The 20,375-nt window shown below is 38.9% G+C and overlaps 1 protein-coding gene and 1 pseudogene across 2 annotated transcripts in view; one reads left to right on the top strand and one right to left on the bottom strand.

Annotated features, from left to right (window-relative positions):
• Positions 1 to 20,375, top strand: part of INTS9 (integrator complex subunit 9) — a 93,333-nt gene that overhangs the window by 10,253 nt on the left and 62,705 nt on the right. The gene's annotated exons all lie outside the window — the stretch shown is intronic.
• Positions 19,045 to 19,575, bottom strand: LOC102494788 (MICOS complex subunit MIC26 pseudogene; annotated as a pseudogene).

Below are 20,375 nucleotides of genomic sequence, written 5' to 3' on the forward strand. Positions count from 1 at the left end.
TCGTTCTTAAAAAAAAAAATGGGGCTAGCAGGTGGTATGGTGGTTAAGGGTGCTGGACACCCACATAGCCAACCACAGTTTGAGTCTGGGACCTGGTGGCTTGCTTTCTCACTTTCTCTCTCCCTTTCTCACTCTGTCCCTCTCTGGTCAAATTTAAATAAATAAATTAAGTAATAAAGTAATTTGAAAAAGAAACATAATTTGGTAAATTAGTGTCAGTATATTTCAAAAATACACTCATACATTTGCTTAAAAAAATGACTTCTTTGTTTTTGTTGTTTGGCTAGCCCATGATTTGTCTAACCAACCTTATATCAGTGAACATTAGATGATTTCCAGTTTTTTGTGATTATAAGCCATGTTTTACAGATAACCTGCTCTGTGAGCATCTTGGGAAGTAATTCTGTAATACACATTTCTAGAGGTGGAATTGATGGTTGAAATAGTATGTGCATTTTTTATTTAGTTTTATTGTCAAAATGCCCATATCTTGTCTTACCGGATTATGCTGTTATATATACTGTGGCATATCCTAGTGTTCAACATTACAGCGTTAGGAATTTTTTTTTCACTAAAGAGTGAAAAAATAGTGCATCATTATAGTTTGATTCTTCTCTCATTGTGCGTGAGATGTGAGATCCATATACATATAAGTATTTGTAATTCCATTTCTTTCTCAGTTATCTTCTGTTCCTCTTGATGTTTTAACATTCCAGTACTAACTTCTTTTACCTTATATATTTTTAGAGTTTATTTTAGTATCTTGTGTTACTTGTTCCCACTCCTTGTTCTTTACTTCAGAATTGTCCAGATGTTCTCGAACATTTTTCTATGAAATTTAGACTTTTAGGTTTTATATTTGGAATTATTATTTCTCAATAAATTCTTTTTCATATTGGGATCAGGCTGAATTTGCAGTATTTGAGAGAATTAACTAAGTTCTTTCAATATATTATTGAGTCAATCTATTATAAGAACAAGAAATATATTTTCCTTTAAGCGTTTTTTTTTTTTACTGTCTCTTTATAGCTTGAAACGTTCTCGTTATGTGGGCCAGCAGGTGACGTTGTGGGTAAAGGCTCTGGATTCCCACATGGCCGACTGTGGTTCTAGTCCCAGACCTGAAGGCTTTCTTGCTTTCTCCCTTTCTCTCTTTTTCTGTCTCTCTCTGGTCAAAATGTTTAAATGGAATTAAATAAATAAATGAATAATTCTTTAAAAAAAATTTTTGTCTTCATATAAATGTTAGATATTTCCTGTTGATTCTGTATCTAAATACTTTGCCTTTTTGATTGTTACTGTCGTTGAAATCTTTTCCTATGTAGTTTATATACAAGAGGACTGTTGGGCTAGCCCCGTAGCATAGATGTTAAATGCTGTGCTCAGGGAACCAGATCCCACATGGCTGACTGTCTTCAAATCTCAGCTCTGGTGTCTTAAAAATACAGCAGGCACATGTACATGCATGCCCAAAGTCCTGAGAGATGGCTAAGTGGGGTAAAAAAGGATTGTAGCGTGACCACACCTCATAGCTCACTCTCTGTTTCCGTATCCATGGTAAGCACACATATCCTCTGGAAATATTAATTAATTAATTGAAATCTTTTCTTATGTAGTTTAAGGTTTAATTCATTAATATTCTGGAGGAAGGGGCAGCAAGTGGCTTGGTGGTTAAGGCACTTGACTCCCACGTGGTTGACTGGTTGAAGTAGAGTAGAGAGACTAGAGGCTAGAAAATCAAATCAGACATGTGTGTATGTGTGGTGGCTTGAAAATCAAGCCAGGTGCTTGTGTATGCATGCCCAAGATCCTGGTAGGAGAAAGGAGAAGGTACTGAGGGGTGCCATCCCCCTTCCATGGGTGATTTCTCACTTTCCCTCTCTCTGGCAAGCACATGTGCTCTATAGCAAAAACCGTAAACAAAATTATCCTTAAAAAGAGGACTATTTTTTTATTCCTCATACAGCCCATTGTCAAATTTTAATTTTTAGTCATTTTTTTCAGTTCACTCTTGTGAGTTTTCTAGGTATGTAACTTTTCAGATAAACTTTTTAAACACCATTCCTTTAACATGTTTTAGTTACAGTGGCTTATATATGCAGAATTGTTGGGAATAGGAGTGTTGGTGGTAGGCATCTTTATTGTGTCCCTCCGGGGAATGGACATGCTTCCTCAACTCAGCATGTCACTGTCATACTGACTTTCGGCTTCATGTTTTTGTTTATCATAATTTACCTGTTAACTATTTTCTTGCTTCAAAATTTCCTAGTCATTAGTAAAGTGAGATGGCTTTACATGGCCCCACAGTAAGTTATTTTCTAAGGGGAAGATCTATTTGTGTTTTGTTTGTCCTAGGTTAATTATATCTTATAAGCTATTTCCAGACTTTTGAGTAAACAATGGGTTTTATAACTTAAAGTCAGGTGGTACATAACAGACTCATAGAAGGAATAGACTTCTCTGACCTTAAAAGAAAATTACAGGGTTTCCTTGGGAAACTGAACGGCCAGAAATAGTGCCTCTATACTTCAGAGACAGAGAGAAGACAAAAAAAAAAAAAAGTAAACAAATCCATCTGTTAAAATAAACATAATTACCACACACATCCCCTCCCCAAAGAAAGAAATCTCTGTAGAAACAAAAAGGAGCCCAGAATGGTGGCTTATTTATTTTAAATGATACTTAGTGTAGATTCAGTACGAAGAAACTATCAAACAACTATGTGATAGTTAAAACTAACAGATAAGGGGCCAGCAGGTAGTGTGGTGGTTAAGGCGCTGGGCTCCCACATGGCTGACCAAAGTTCAAGTCCTGGACCTGGTGGCTTGCTTTCTAACTCTCCCCATCTCTGTTTCTCTCTGGTCAAAACGAAGAATAATAAATAATTAAATAAAGAATTTTTTTTTTAAAAAAAGAATTTTTTATTTAATTTTATTTATTATTATTATCATTATTATTTTCCAGTTTGATCAGAGAGAGAGAGAGGGGAAGTGAGAAAGCAAGCCCAGGTCCGAGACTTGAACCATGGTCAGCCATGTGGGAGTCCAGCACCCTTAACCACCATGCCACTTGCCGGCCCAAATAAAGAATTCTTTTTTAAAAAAAGAAACAGGTAAGAGAAACAATAACAAAGCCCATTGTACAATTCTGTGAATGTTATTAAACAACTATAACTGCAACAAAAAAAATCTGAGTCGTGGGACAGACTAAAGATGAGTAAGACTGAAGTAGACGCTTCCTGTGAGTGACTCACTGTTGTACCAGCTGTAGGCACAAAGTGCTGTGTATGCCTAGGTGACCGAGTGCATTTGGTGATGGACTGTGATGCAGGCATTCACGATCTGTGATGCTGGGATTATAAAAGATGTATTCCAACTAGAGAATCACGTCCCTATAGAAGTAAAATCTAAACTGGCTTCGAAAGTACTTTGACTGACAGATACATCCCAGAAGGAGGGTTCTATCTTATTCCAGGCAGGAGGAACGGTTCAAGTGAAAAGATTAGGGTAAGTGAGGTGTTCCATTTCCCCAATGAAATGCATGTATAATTTATTATCTATTTTTTTTCTCTTTTTGCTTTATAGTACTTTGTAGCAGTGTGCACAAAAATGGACACATTGCTGCCCCCTGATACCTTACTAATTTATTACTTCAGAATATCAACATTTTTGTTATATATGTATGTGTTATTAACATCTGAAAGATTTATGTGTTTGATCGGAACAATAGATCATTGTAAGGGAACAGGAGCAGACTTGCTAAATAGATTGGGAAGGAAAGCTGCAAAGGTAGATAAGCCACAGCATGGCGAGCGTTACTACAAGACAAAATGGTTTAGACAGTAACAGGATAAGGCGTTTTTCTGTGTTGTTGTTGTTTTTTCTCTAGGAAAAGTTTTGCGAAATTTAAGTTTAAAGTCAGTTTAAACATGAGGGATCTCTAATTTCATTCCTTTAGAAAACTAGGACAAAAAAGGTTAGAAGAATTGCGTTTTACACAATTAGGAAAAGTTTGAAATGTAAAATTTAAAAGTATGACTTCATAGCAGTTATAGAAAATATTATGAAAAGTGGCATATAATCAAAATAAGACTTGAGGAGTTTAGCAAAAGTAGCAAAGCAGACACAAAGTCAGAATTACTTACCTGCAACAGAGGAGTTTTCTAAGCACTTTACAGAAGACCTTGTAAACAATAATAATTCACAGATTCATAGGAAGTAAAAGGTATCCCAAGAAAAGGATGCTCAGATATTTATTTTTTTCTTTTGTTTTTAATAATTATTTTACTTAATTTTATTTATTTATTTATTTTAATTAGACCAGAGAAGGACAGAGATAGAGAGAATGAGAGAGGGAAAGTGAGAAAGCAAGCCAAATTGCCAGGTCTAGAACTCAAACCACAGTGGACCACGTGGGAGTCCAGCGCCCTTAACCATCACAATAATTCACAGGTACCTAAGAAGTAAAAGGTATCCCAAGAATAGGATGCTCAGATATTTTTCAAAAAGGAGAAAACAGAGATACTAAGTGAGACACTAAATTAACTTCTTGATTTTTATGAAGAATTGGAGAGTGGAGATCCCATTCCTTCAGTATGGATACATGCATAGGATATTCTCCGTCCATCAACAGGTCAGATATAGACAGATTACTGTTGGGTCGTAGGAAAAGTCACGACACAGTTTTGCATAGAAAAACAGGTCATGGGGACCAGCAGGTGGTGTAATGGGTACGTTGTTGACCTCTCACATAGTCGACCACAGTTTGAATTCCGAACCTGGCAGCTTAAGAATCACACTAGGCACATGTGCGTGTGTGCCCAAGATCCCGGGAGGAGAATGGAGGAGAAGGGATTGTGGTGTGGCCACCCGCTCCTCCCAGCGGGCGATGATTTCTCATTTGTCTTTCTGGTGAGTGCATGTACCCTATAGCAAAAATCTCTTTAAAAAAAAAAAAAGACAGAAATAAAAATACATCATGATTTTTCCAGTGACCCAATAGGGTGTTTATTTGCTTTTAGGCATAATTGGTACCCAGTAAAACCAGCACAAACTTCAGGCTTTTATATAGCTTGCTGAATACTTACCTATGTATGTATCCATTATGTATGTATTCTCAATCCTAGATGAAGATCTAATCTATTGGGTCATTGGAAAAGTCATGACATGTTTTTCCTTTTTTTTTTTTTTTTTAAGGGAGACTTTTGCTATAGGGCGTGGGCACTCTCCAGAGAGACAGAAATATGGCCACGCTGTAGTCCCTTCCCCATTCTCCCCTCAAGATCTTGTGCACACTCGCATACACGCCCGGTGTGAGTTATAAGCCACCAGGTCCGGGACTCAAACTGCAGTTGACTACGTGGGAGTCCAGCAACGTAACCTTACACCATCTGCTGTTCCCCATGATGTATTTTTCTATGGTTTTCTGTGCAAAAATGTGTCATGACTTTTCCGATGACCCAATAGAACGTTTCCATTAAGCTTGTTCCCTCCATAGTCATAACCTCCTCTGTAGTTAATCCCTGTTCTGATTTAATTCCCTATGTTTTAGATTTGCCAGTCCTTAAATGTCGTTTAAATAGAACTATGAATTATGTCTTATTTATGTCTGGCTTCTTTAATGCAACATAATGTTGACCTTAAAGATGAAATTTTTGAATTGTTGGCCAAAAAGTAACACCTGTCGGCACCTAACTTGGTAGAGGACTGGCAAATTGCCTATGGGATTACAGTTATGGATGGTTCTCAGGGGACCCTGAGAAGTTTAGTCTGGAAAAACCTATTTCTGTGCCAGGCATGGCCGAGATTCAGTGGAAAACTGTCAGGCAAAGGCAACATGATTTCTTTTCAAAAGAAATTAATCTAACTGAGCTATGAGAGTTCTTCCAAAAAACTAACTAAAGGAAAACTTGTTTCTTTAACACTTAAATTTGTAGGAAAGCTCTTCTCAAAACGAAAGGTAACCATTATAGACACAATACGTATCATTAAGAACAATTTTTTTTTCAGAATAAAATTAACCGGTATGAAGAAGAAAACAAAAAAAAAAATCACTTCTAATCGCACCACTTCAAATAATCAGTGTTTAACATTTTGATATGTAAAATGCTAGGGTGAGTGTGGGCACTCTGACAGCCATCTGTGTGAGTCACCTGAAGCTATCCATCAGTTAGAAGTTGATTTAGCTCTGAGTGACAGAAAGCTGGAAGTAATGGTAGCTTAAACAGGACCACGTTTATGCCTCCCTCTTGTAAATGAAGCGCAGAGGTAAATGGTTCAGGCCTAGTCCGGCAGCCATGCTGTCTTGCTAACTTGTTGCTCTACTCTGCCAGTCGTAGATTACTCCTTGTGATCCCTCCCATATGACTTACCAGCTCAGGTCACCCTATCTTTCTTCTAGCCCGAAAAGGGAGGAAGGGACAAAACAAGGGATGTCTCCTCTTTTTGATACTTTCTCACAGTTACATTCACCACATTGATTTATATTTTCTTGACCAAAATTTACTGGCATGGCTCTATCTAGTCGCAAGCCAGACTGGCAACTAGGAGGAATCTTCAGAAAAGTTATGGAAAATGCATGCAATAAACAAAAAGTATGGATTTCAAAAACATTTTGACGCCAAAATAAACTTGTACTTTAATTCCATTTTTTCCACAAACTTTTTTTGAGTCCCCTTCTGCAGTATTTAATCCAGGTGGCTATAAGTATTCCTGAGATTTCAGGTTCTTATACAAAAAGACAAAAGAGAATCTGGATAAGGAGACAACCATCTCTTATTCCACAACTCTTTTTGTTTGGAAGACTTATATAGTTCATGTTTCTTTTTCTTTTTTTCTTTCTTCATTTGAGAGATTTTTGCTATAGGGTATGTGGACTCTCCAAGAGAGACAAAAAGAGACAGACGGAAAATGAGAAATCAGCCTGCAGAGGGGATGGCCATGCCACAATCCCTTCTCCTCCATTCTCCTCTCTAGGTATCTTGAGCACAGACATACACACACCAGGTTTCTTCTTATTTTACAGACAGGGTCTCACTACACTTCCAGGCTGGCCTCAAACTAATTACCCTTCTGCCTCAGCCTCTAGAGGCCCTGGGGATACAGGTGTATACCATGGTTCCTGACCCTTAGGTTGGACCAAGAATCGAACCGGGAACTCTGTCGGGTCTCAGCCTATGGAGCACCATGGCTGGACCATTTTGGATATTTTTACAGTACGCCATTGTGTGGATTTATTCTCCTGTGGAACATTTGATTTCCATTGTCCACTGTCCCACATGATGCTGAAGAGAGCATATTGTGTACTTGGATTTTTTGCACCCATCTAGTTATTTGCTTGGTGTAACTTCCTAGGTAGAATTGCTAGTTCGAAGACTATAGTGCCCCTTTTAACTTTTAATTCAGAATTCCTGATTGTTCTGAAAATTATTCTGAAATTGTTCTTCAGAAGCACTTTTTTATTACCCACAAGAGATAAATGAGAGTTCCCCTTTTCTTACATCCTCGTGATGAGCTTATAATTTCCTAGTGTATGGAGTGAACATTTTTTCTCTGGATAGTTTTACTTTGCATTTTTCTTCCTTTGGGGTCACTGTTAATTCTGCATCTCTATTACATTTTTGCATGTATTTTTTTACCCCTTTATATTCTTTTGGGAATGACTTGTTTGTGTTTTTTTGCTAGTTTTTTTGTTAGAATCTTTGTCTTTTTCTTCCTCTCATTAGAGCTCTTTATAAGGATATCAATTTCTGGTCTTGGTTTTTAAATATCTTTTCCCAGTGTATCTTTTGCCTTGCTCAAAGGAGGGGTTTTTTTGCCATATGAAGGTTTTCAGTATAAGTAAACAAATCTATCAGTATTTTTCCTCAGAATCTTGGCTACTGGATTGTGCTTTAAAAACCCTTTCCTACCCCAAGATTATATAAAATATTTCACTGAAGTTTTAGACTCTCTTTGCTCATAATGATTTTCAAAGAAGTGTTTTAACATATACCAGGGTAAACTGAAAAATCAAAATCTAACTGAAAGCTCCAGTATGCTCTCCTGCTGCCTTTTCTATAGAATTTGCATTAGTTAGCAAAGAAGCTGCTGCTTCAGTTCTCTCCCAAGGTCTCTTGGTAGTGGCAAATAAAAGCTCTCTCCTCTGCTGTCCCCCTAACTTGTTCACAAGTGCAGCTAACCAGTAAGAGATTTTTTAGGAGAGAAGCCTTTTCTACACCCAAGAACATTGGCATATCAGCCTCAGTTTTGTCCCTACATACATACATATAAAGAACTCAGCATGAATTAAGTGCTCAATAAATATTAGCTACTTTTAGAAACTTCTTCACTTAATCAAAAGCTGTTTGTAAACCCATTTCTTTGAAATCTGAAGTGGCCAGAAGGGTAAAAGCTCCCCTCCACCACCACCACCACAATTCAGAAGCATATTGCTTCAAAAGTTGCAATTAGGCATACTCTTCCCTTTGCTGGTAAGCAAAGTTTCTTTCCCCCTAAATAAAATCTATTTGTCTGCATCCAAAATTTATTGAATTAGGTAATCCCCTTCCTGCTTGTGTCTACAAATGTGACTAAACTCCCTAGTAACCTTGGTTTCTGTGCTCTCTGCTTTATAGTGGACACTGACGTCCAGATTTGTCTGGACCTTGATCCTTGAACCCCAGAGCTTTTATCTGTGGCTTGAGGACAGAAAAAGGCAGTATAACATTTCTGACATGCCTAGAAAAATTCCTAGCTTACTCTTGAACTACTTTTAGACTAAAAAGTCTCTCATTTGATGTCGATCCATTAGCCACTTAGAAGTTTTACCGTTTTGTAAAACAGTTTTCCCCCTTTCTTGCTCATAGTCATCGTTGCACATTTTCAGCAATTGTGTAAATTCAATTGTCTTTAAAAACTTTGTTGCTGGGCTAGCCTGTGGCCCGGGGCTTACGGCACCTTGATCCCATATTGTAGTCTCTGTGGTTTGAGCTCTGGACCTGGAGGCTTAAAAAACACGCCTCATATATGTGCATGTGTGCCTGAAATCCCAAAAAGAGAGAGATGGAGAATGGATTGTGTGGCCATGCCCCGTGGAGTGGAGGAGAATGGATTGTGTGGCCATGCCCCGTGGAGGTTGCTTTCTCACTTTTTCTCTTCCCCTGTTGGGTTTATATACCCTCTGGCAAAAAACTTAAAAAAAAAAAAAAAAGAAAGAAAGAAGAGAAAAGAAACTTTTGTTGCTCATAGAAACTTCTATGCTAATTGGGGATCAGCAGGTGGTGTGGAGGTTAAGGCGCTGGACATTCCCACATGGCTGACCATGGTTCGAGTCCTGGACTTGGCGGCTTGCTTTCTCTCTCTCTCTCTCTCTGTGTCTCTCTCTGGTCAAATTAAAAAATAAATTGAATGAATAAATAAAAATTAAATAAAGATAATTCTTAAAAAAAAGAAACTTCTATGCTAATAACTTTTTATTTCAAAAATATTGTTAATGGTTTTCTGATTTAAAAATGGATTTGGTTAATATTTAAAAGAAGACCATAGAAATATCTAAAATAGAAAGTGAAGGCCAGCAGGTGGCGTGGTGGTTAAGTCACTGGACACTCCCACATGGCCAACCACGGTTTGAGTCCTGGACCTGATGTCCTGCTTTTTCACTTTCTCTCTTTCTCTCTCTGTCTGTCTTTCTCTTTCTGGTCAGGTTAAAATAAATGATGAATAAATTAAAAAAATTTAAAAAGCAGCAGCAAAAAATAAAATGAGCAGTATGAAAGTCAGCCATCCTCTCCCTTGCAGTGATCCCTCTGACCTGTCTAGTGTATTATATACTTTGTCTTTAAAGAAAAAAAAATCTGTAAATATGTGCTTTTTTCTTTTCTTTCTTTTTGTAAAATTCCATAAATAGGGTCACATACATAGTTCTGTGAACTTTTTTAACATTTAATAAATGCTGGCGTCAGTGCCAGCAGGTGGCGTTGGTAGTTAAGGCACTGAACGCACACAACTGACCACAGTTCAAGTCCCAGACCTGGACCCTTACTTTCTCACTATCCCCGCCTACCCCTTTTTCTGATGAGTGTGCGTGTCCTATAGCAAATTAATAATCAATCAATAAGTAAATGCTGGCCTCTGACAGCTAACAATGTTGATTCTCAAACCAACCACTACCTCTTTTTCTTTCCTCACTCTTAATTGTCTGCCATCAACATTCTCACCTTCCCGAGCTTCTGGGTCAGGTTTTGGAGTGGAGAGGATTTGGCTTTTTATGTCCTCCCTCTGCTTTACTCATTATTGTGGAAAGCTGAGTCAGAGGACAGGGTAAGTAAGAGGGAGGAGCCCTCAGTGTCAGTTTCTCCGCTCTGTGATAACTAGCTACTCTCCAGGTAGCGCTTCTGTGTTCGTGCTGCAGGTTTCCTGCACAAGTGAAAAGTGATCCCTCAGTTTTATCCTGCTGTGCAGTCAGTTTGGCAGTATGATTGGCACATGTAACAGCACTCCCATAAGGTAGAACCAAGATACAAAGTGGAAGAAGGTGACAGATTACCAAATAAAATTTATATGTATTTATAGATGGCTTTGAATATTGGAGGGCCTAGCCCAAAATGCTTAGGGAAGGTAATAGTTGGAAATGAGAAAAATTTGGCCTAATTCTTGATAGTGCGATAAAAGGCAGGTATCATTTTTAGAGTTTGCTCTCCCCTTCCCTGCTCCATTAAGAACCTTCTGCACTAAGTCTGAGCAATAAAGAACCTTCATTAAGAACCTTCTACAAGGTTACTGCTGGCAGTGGATGTTTATACTTGGATGTGTCAACACAAGCCCTGGAAAAACTAAGTTCCTCATTTTTAGAAGAAGTATTTGAATGAGATGATCTTCAAATTCCTCCTAGTGTGTACATAGTTTCTTACATTTTTAGAAAGGTAATTGTATATAAGAACACAATGTAACAGATAGGTCTTTTTTTTTTTTTTTTTTTAAGTTTTTGCCATAGGGTGCATGCACTCACCAGAGAGAGGCAGAGAGAGGGAACATGAAAAATCACCCTCCAGGGGATAGCCAGACTGCATTCTCTTCTCTATTCTCTCAGGATTTTGGGCGTACATGCACCCAGGATGATTTTCAAGTCACCGGGTCTGAGACTCAAACTATGGTTAGCCATGTTGAGCCCAGTGCCTTAACCACCACCCCACCTGCTGGCCTCGCATGGACATGTCTTATGACAGCCTATATAAAAAACTAAGGCTTTTTTATTGACCTAGTAAAATAGTAGAATAACGGTAAACATTTTTGTGTTAAAGCACAATTTAGAAATAATCTAGTTAGAACTGATTTGTCAGGTAAAAAAATTTGAGGCCAAAGAATTTAGGGATTTCTTCAGGCTAAAACCAGCTTAGAGGCTAACTTAGAAGTAATACTTTTCCTGGGTAAAATGAGATGTTTGATGCTGAAGTGCACTTTGCAGTAAAAACTGACTATGTTTGGTTAAGCTGAAAGTAAATTTCTATTTTGAAAGACAGTTTGGGGATCAGCGGATAGAGTAATGGTTATGTCACTGGATTCCCACATAGTCAACTGTGGTTCGAGTCCTGGACCCAGCGCTTAAAACTCGTGCTAGGTGTGTGTACGTGTGTGCCCCAGATCTTGAGAGAATGGAGAAGGGATTGCAGTGTGGCCATCTTTCCGGGGGATGATTTCTCGCTTTCTGTCTCTCCAGTGAGCTCACTCACCCTATAGCAAAAATCTGAAAAAAAAAAAAAAAAAAAGAAAGAAGTTTGGTATAGTTTCTTATAAAGTTAAACATATATTTGCCACATAACTGAGCAATCCTACTCTTAAGTATTTACCCAAGAGACATGAAATTATATGCTACTACATTTATAGAAACTTTGTTCATAATCATTAGAAATTGGAACCAGTTCAGTTGTCCATCAGATTGTGAATGGATAAGTCAGTTGAGATACATCTATGCAGTGATATGCTTATAAACAATGAAAGGGAATGAGCTACTGATACACGCAACAATAGGATGAATCTCAAAAGTATTATGCTAAGGACTAGCTCTGTCACCAGGTGGTTAAGGCCGACAGATCCCACGTGGCCAACCACATATTTGAGTCCCAGCAGCTTGAGAAACACACTGGGTGAGTGTGTCCACACCCATCCATGTCCAGAATTCCAGGAGGAGGAAAAATGGAAGACAAGGGATAGCATGTCTATTCCCTGTGGCACGGGGGTTGGGAGTGCTTTCTCCTCTCCCTTTCTCTCTGTCTCTCTTTCTCTAGCAAGTTCACTCACCTTTTAGCAAAAAGAAAAAAAAATAGTATGCTAATAGTTTTTGAAGTTTCCAGGTACTCTTCATCCTTGCCAGGACTTGTTTATCTTTTAGAAATTGACTCTTCCAATAAGAGTGTAGTGGTATCTTTTTTTTTTTTAAGAGATTTTTTTTTCTATAGCGCATGTGTGCTTGCTCTAGAGACAGAGAGAGAGAATCACCCCACAGAGAGATGGCCACATTGCAGTCTTTTCTCCTCCATTCTCCTCTAGAGATTTTGGGCATGCCCATATACTCACCTGGTGTAGTTTTAAACTGCCAGGTCCAGGACTTGAACCATGGTTGACTATGTGGGAGTCCAGCGACATAACCATTATACCATCTCTGGTCCCTATATATTTTTTTTATATTAGAGACCGATTTTTACTAGAGGGCACGTGTGCTCACCAGAGAGACAGAGAGACAGAAAGTGAGAAATCACCCCTTCTCCCCCAGGGGGAATGGCCATGCCGCAATTCCTTCTCCTCTATTCTGCTTTTGGGACTTTGGGCATACATGTACACATGCCGCTTTCGGGACTTTGGGCATACATGTACACACGCCTGGCGTGAGTTTTAAGCTGCCAGGTCTGGAACTTGAACTGTGGTCAACCACATGGGAGTCCAGCAACATAACCATTACACCATCTGCTTGTCCCAAGAGTGCAATAGTATCTTACTGTGGGTTTTTTTCCCAATTTTTTTAAGTTTATATATGTATTTCTTCCATGAGACAGAGACACCATCCTCCATAGGGTATAGGTTTTTGACATGATCCACTCCCAACTTGAGCCAGCCCTAAATCATAGCCATATGTGAACCCCACGAACCCAGTGACATCTCCAGACATGAATCCGGAACCTTCCTGCATCAGTCAGCCTTGCAGAGCATGGTATTTCAATGCTGTGCCTCTGTCTGGTCTCTTACTATGGGTGAGGTTTTGTTTTGTTTTGTTTGCAACAGGGCACATGGGTGCAGGGGTGTTATGTTGAGTGAGAAATCTCTGTATTCCACAATCCCTTCTCCTTCATTCTCTTGAAATTTGTGACACACATGAGCCAGCATGATTTTCAAGCCACCAAATCTGGGATTCGGCCATGTAGTCAGCCATGTGGTATCCAGTGCCTTAACTACCAAACCTTCTACTGACCTCTTCACTGTGTTTTTAATTTGCATTTCGCTAAGAATTATTGTTGAGCATCTTTTCATCTGTTTCCATTTGTCTTCTTCAATGAATGTCTTTTCAAATATTTTCTTATTTTTGTTGCATTATTTGTGCCCCTGGTGAGTTGGAAGAGGAGTTTTTGTTTTCTGTATGCAACTTGAGACTCTCAGGTGAGTCTTGTAAATTCAATCTATGGGTTATCCTTCATTTTCTTAACAGAATCTTTTGAAAAGCAGAAGTTTTAAATTTTGATTAAATTTAATTTTTTCACTTATGGACGTTGTTATTTTTTGTGTATAAAAACATCTTTGACCAAGTATACAAATATTTTCCACCATTTTTCTAGAACTTCCTCATGTACTTCAGTGTCCAGTAATAGCATTAAGTGGCCATTAAGCAGTTAAAATATGATTAAGGAACTAAAATTATGTTTGATTTTACTTAAGTAAAATTTATATTTAAAAACTGATACCTGGGGCCAGCAAGCGGCATGGTGGTTAAGGTGTTGTACACAACCACAAGGCCAACCACAGTTCGATCCCCAGAACTGGTGGCTTGCTTTCTCTCTTTCCTGCTCTCTCTGGGTATCTCTCTCTGGTCAAATTAAAAGAAATAAATGAATAAATAAAATTAAACAATTCTGTAAAAAATACTGATACTCAGTTAACATGGAATTTAAATTTTTTTTTGTTTTTTTGCCATAGGGTCACATACTTACCTGAGGGAGAGAGAAAAAGTGTAAAATCAACCCCCCAGAAAGGATGGCTATACTGCCATCTTCCTTCTCCTCCATTCTTCTCTTGGGATTTTGGGTATGCATGCACATGCACTTGGTGTCATTTTCAAATTACTGGGTCAAGGACTTAAACTGCGGTCAGCCATGTGGGAGTCCAGCGCCTTAATCACCACACCACCTGCTGACCCCTACTTAGAAGTTTTTAGGTATGTTTGGAAGAGTTTGTGTATATGGATCTACTTTTTTTTTTGGAGAGGTTTTTGCTGTAGAGTACATGTGCTCACCAGAAAAAGAGAGAGACAAACAGAAAGCAAGAAATAACCCCCCCCCAGGGGGGATGGCCACACCGCAGTTTTCTTCTCCTCCATTCTTCTCTTGGGATCTTGAGTGCATGCGCATGTGCACGTACACACACACACACACACACACACACACCTGGTGTGAGTTTAAGCCGCTGGGTCCAGGACTCACACCATGGTCAACTCTGTGGGGTCAACTCTGTGGGAGTCCAGCAACCATTTGCTGGTCTCTGAATCTACATTTTTTTCAACTGTAAATCTTAGAGACTCTAAAATACTTTTATCTAAGTATTTCATGTAAAAATTGAACATCTAAATAAAAATATTAAGTTTAAAGTTCACATCAGATTTGACGGCTTAATATGAAAAAATAATGGAAAATGTCTCAATATTTTTATATTTATTGTATGTTGAATGATAATATAGAATATTGAAATAAAATGTTATTAAAATTGATATCACCTGTTTCTTTTTACTCATTTAGTGGGCATGCACTTTTTAAGACAGTGCTATTTTAGAAGTTTCTCTATTTTAATCCTTATATTTAGTTCTGTGATCTATTTTGTCTTAAAAGGCCCATTTAGCTTTAAATTGTGTGTGTGTGTGTGTGTGTGTTTTGAAGTTAAAAGTCTAATGAGCAAGACTATGGAACAAAACTAAGCTTAAAAACAAGTGGATTTGGGAGCCAGCAGGTGGCATTGTAGCTACAACACTGGACTTCCACATGACTTGAAAATCATGCTCTACGTGTGTGTGCGCGCGCGCGCGCGCATCTGTGCCCAAAACCACAGGAGGAAAATGGAGGATAAGGGATTGTGATGTAATCATTCCTTGGGGGGTAGTGGTGACTTCTCACTTTCCCTCTCTTTGTCTCTCTCTGGCAAGCATACATGCCCTATGGCAAAAACCTTTAAAAAAATGAATTTTATCATTAGGAAGTACCTCATTTTTTAAATGTTAAAATATGCTAGTGTATACCTTCTCAGGAATATGGAAATAACTGTGTCTGTAATCTTAATTGACTGAATATTCTCTTTGCTGTCTATTCCAAACCCTCTCCCCTGAGACTATTCTAAGACAGATTAGTTAGTGGCACAACATTGAAACAGTATTGAGGGAGAAGTAAGGATAGACAGAGTACTAGAAAAAAGTATGGTGACTTTTATTTTTTTAATTTTTGGATTTTTTTTTCCTAATTAGCCTCTCCAAATCCTTTCTGTTTGCATAGTATACTATCATAATTTTTATTCCTGATATATTAGTGGAATAATTTAACAGAAAGCTTTTAGAACTTGTGGTTCAAGTGCAAACTCAAACTAATATATTAGCTTTGTGGCCTCGGACCTTTACTATTGAGTTGATGTCAGTAAGATTCGCTTAATTCAGTTGTTGGAAAAGATCAATTTATAAAGAAATGTTTTATCAGAACCAGCAGGTGGCATAATAGTTACGTTACTAGACTCCCTCATAGTTGACCATGGTTCAAGTCTCAGAATCAGAGGGTTAAAACTCACACCGGGCATGTATGTGTGTGTGCCCAAGATCCCAAGAGGACAATGAAGGAGAAGGGATTGCAGCATGGCCATCCCATGTGGGGGATTATTTCTTGCTTTCTGTCTCTGTCTCTCTCTCTCTCTCTCTCTCTGACAAGTGCATGTGCCCTGCAGCAAAAATCTCTCTTAAAAAAGAAAAAAAGAATGTGCCAGTACTCAGTAAAGGTAACTCATACAATGAAATTTTCAGTTCCCATTTCTTTCTAAGCTAGGATCTACTTGTATTTTTGTACTTACTCTTCAAGTGTCAATGCAATATGTATTTTTATGAATATGTATCTTTTATAAATATAGCTATCATATTAATATGACATTTCTGATAATTAGATAATTATCAATAGCATTTGGAAATTTTCTCATAAAATTATAAAGCTTTTCTAAATTGTTTGAGAAGTGTTTTGCTAAACTTCATAAGATTAGAAAGCACCAAGGAGTCAAAGAGACCAAGGTAGTCTCAATCATTTTAAACTAAAACTGTGGGAATTATCTTTCTTTTCTTTCCCCTAAGACTGTATGTCGTTGACTCAGCCTTCTCAGGAGGTAGCAGTAGTTTTGTTTTGTTTTTTTTTTTGGAGAGATTTTCACTGTAGGGCGCGTGCGCTCGCCAGACAGACAGAGAGAGACATAGAGACAGAAAGTGAGAAATCACCCCCCAGGGGGGATGGTCATGCCGCAATCCCTTCTCCTCCATCCTCTTCTCGGGATCTTGGGCACGCACGCACACGCGCCCGGCCTGAGTTTTAAGCCACCTGGTCCGGGACACGAACCGCGGTCGACTACGTGGGAGTCCAGCGACATAGCCATTGTGCTAACTGCTGGTTCCCAGGAGGTAGCAGTAGTTTTAAATCTTGTTCATTTTTATATCATACACCATTCTCACTACTAATCACAGTTCCTTAAAGAATTAATATATTGAAGGGATACTATCTTAATATGAAAAGAATTACCGATTGTGCTCTCCTGGAATTTGTTTTAGAACCATGAGATGTTTGCAACATAAGGAAAATAGCACAACAAATTTTCACACTACTAGGGAAAATAGTTACATATTGCTGGTGTTACCAAAGCGTGTGGTAACCATACCAAAAAGGCACTCTTGCTCTCATTAGCAACACTGAATATATGTTAATACCTCCTTTCCTGTTTCTTAAAGACATGTTACATCTACAACTAAGATCAATGTTTGCTTTCTCTCCCTCTGCAGAGTTTACTATCAGGTTGTCGGGAAAGTCATATTTTTCTATGCAAAAATGCATCATGACTTTCCCAACAACCCAATACTTTTCTTAAGTTGAAGTGTATCATATCCCTGTATGTCTTTATTCATTTAATATGTTAAAATGTGTATTTATTTACCGTGTTTAGATATTGTCAAGGTTCTGTAGAATGTTTTAGTCTATCGCTAATGACAGAAATATCTGAGCCTGAGTAATTTATAAAGAATAGAGGGTTTTTAGCTCACAGTTTGGAGATCCAAGGTCAGAGACTGCGTCTAGTGAGGGCCTTGCTGCTTGTGGGGGCTCTCTGCAGAACCCTAGGATAGCACAGAACATCACATGGCGAGGCAGAGCCAGAGGAGAGCATGTATCTCTGTGTCTCTAACCAGGCCTTTCTCTCATAAAGTTACCTGGAGTCAGTCACAGAGGCCCCACTCTAATCACAACAGAAATTTAATTCTCACAGTTCTGGAGGCTGGAAAGTCCAAGATCAAGGTCCAGGCAGATTCAGTGTCTAGGGAGGGCTTGGCCTCTCTGCCTCTAAGGTGGTGTTTTGTTTCTGGATCCTCTGGAGGGGACAAACACAGTGGCCTCACATGGTGGAAGAAAAAAGGACAATAAATAAATAAAGGGAAGAAAATGGGTGAACTCTCCCTGATAAGCCCTTTAATAATAGCACCTAAGTCCCGTTCATGATAGCAGAGCCCTCATTGTTCAACCATCTCTTGAAGGTCAGACCTCTTGATGATATTGCATTGGGGATTAAGTTTTATCACAAATTTTAGATACATTCTAACCAAAGCAGCTTCTTTTGAGGGTTTTCATTTTTAAAGTACATTAGCCACAATTATTAATCTTGCTTTTTATAGTTGGTGCGTTCTGTCTGTTGCTTGAGAAATTGTCCTATGCTCTGAGGCGTTACCCTCTTTTTGTTTTGTTTTTCACTGAAAGTATTTTTTTTTGACTTGGATTTTAATTATGTACATAAATAGCAATGTGAGATCAAGGAGTTCTAAGGCTCGTACATTATTTCTAGGTGAAAGGATTTCGGGTCCACTTGCAGTGTAGTGTCATCCAAAATAACAAAGAGGCCTAAATGTAGTTGTTCCTGAAGAAAGCCATTTACTACACTCAGTAATGACTTCTTTGCTGTTCTTCTGTAGAAATACTGATTTACTGGGACTAGCAGGTGGCCTGGTGGTTGTAGCACTGGACTCCCATGTGGCTGACCATGGTTCAAGTCCCAGTCCTGGTGGCTTGCTTTCTTACTCTCTCTCTCCCTCTGTCTCTGTCTCTCTCTGCTCAAATTGAATACTGCTACTACTAATAAATTTAAAAGAATATTGATTTACTGTATGGACTTTTTAATCATTACCTATAGCTGATTAAAATGGGCAGACATGAAGTTTTCTACTTACTTTCAAGTGAATTCTTCACAATTTCCTGTCTTTTTTTTTCTTTAAGAAATTTTCGTGTGTTTGATTTTTGTTGTTTGCTATAGGGTGCATGCACTTGCAGGAGATACAGAGAGAAATAAAAAGTGAGAACACCCCCCCCCCAGGGGATGGATACTCCATAGTCCATTCGCTTGCAGGAGATAGAGAGAAATAAAAAGTGAGAACCCCCTCCCCCAGGGGATGGATACTCCATAGTCCATTCTCCTCTCAGGATTTTGGGCATGCACGCACATGCATTCAGTGTGACCCCTATTGGGTCTGGGACTCAAACCATGGTCAGCCATGTGGGAGTCCAGCGCCTTAACCACTATGACACCTGTTGGCCCCTTATTTCCTGCCTTTTGAGTTTTCCTTCCACAAATCTTCTAAGATTATGTATCCTTGTAAATCCCAGTAATCAAATTTCTTTGCCCGGTGACCTGGGCAAATACAGTGGCTTGTGGATAATAGAAAGAAGTGGCTAGCCCCATGAAACCAGGTGGGTACACCAGCTTCTTTACTTTTGAACCTCTAGCCAAAAAGAGTACAAGGCCAGCAAAACCAATAGTACCACATCTTGGAAGACAGCCAGGAGGTGCATTTGGGACATCCTCACAGCTGTCTAACTCTCATCGAACCCAGTTCTGTATCTTGGGCTTAGTTTGGTGTCATTTCCTGACGCCAGCTTGTCCATATATTGGCTCACAGTGATGTGGGAGCTGTGAGATGTTTTCTTCAAGTTGGGTCCTTGGCTCCTCCACATATTGGGATTGATCCTTGAGAATTGAGTAGAGAGAAAGCTCATCAACCTTCATGGCAGTTTTGTTGGGTGAATCCTTTTTTTGTAGCTGCATAGACTTTGAAGGTGAGTAGGTTCAGACTGGCTGACCTCCCAGACCCCTGGATACCTTGAACATGTTACTGGCGGCAGCAGCTCAGGTGGGGTTACCAGGTACTCCCTCAAAGTTTTAAGGTTTTTGGACAGCAGGAGACACAGAGCTATCAAGGCATGTTGGATCCTACGTGGCCATCTATGTGGTTTGAATGCTGGACCCTGCCTGCGGCTTAAAAATGACACTCGGCGCTTGTGCCTGCATGGCTGAAATCTCCAAAGGAGAAGGGATTGTGGTGTTGCAATCTTTCCTGGGGCATTTCTCACCCCACCACCCTGTCTCTCTGCAGCAAGCACACACACCCTATAGCAAAAGCTAAAAAAAAGGTTTAAGATTTTTGTCATCTTAAGTAAAGTCATCTGGAATCAATTCTTGTGTATGGTGTGAAGTAATCTTTCCCAAATGGGGTTGCAAACTTTCTCAGAACTGTGTGTGGGTAGCATTACCTTTGTTATATGTCAGGTGCCTAGATAAGTGGGCCTCTCCCTGGAATTGTTTTTTCCTATTTCTTTGTCCCATTAGCTGTCCCAGTGCAGACGTTCCACTGTTAAATACATCGTAGTAAGTTATAGTACCAGAAGATGGAAATCCTGATGGTTACACAATTTTTTCTTAAACTGTAGCCCTTGACTCTTCTATGTGATTTTTTATTTTTTAGAGAAATTTTTGTTATAGGGTGCATGCACTTGCTAGGACATAGACGAAGAGACAGAAAGTGAGAAATTACCCCCGACTCCCGTGAGAAATACAGATAACTAAAAGATACAGAAGAGTCTAAAGAAGTTC

This window comes from Tupaia chinensis, unplaced genomic scaffold, assembly GCF_000334495.1.
Source record: "Tupaia chinensis unplaced genomic scaffold, TupChi_1.0 Scaffold000366_1, whole genome shotgun sequence".
Classification (NCBI taxonomy): domain Eukaryota; kingdom Metazoa; phylum Chordata; class Mammalia; order Scandentia; family Tupaiidae; genus Tupaia; species Tupaia belangeri.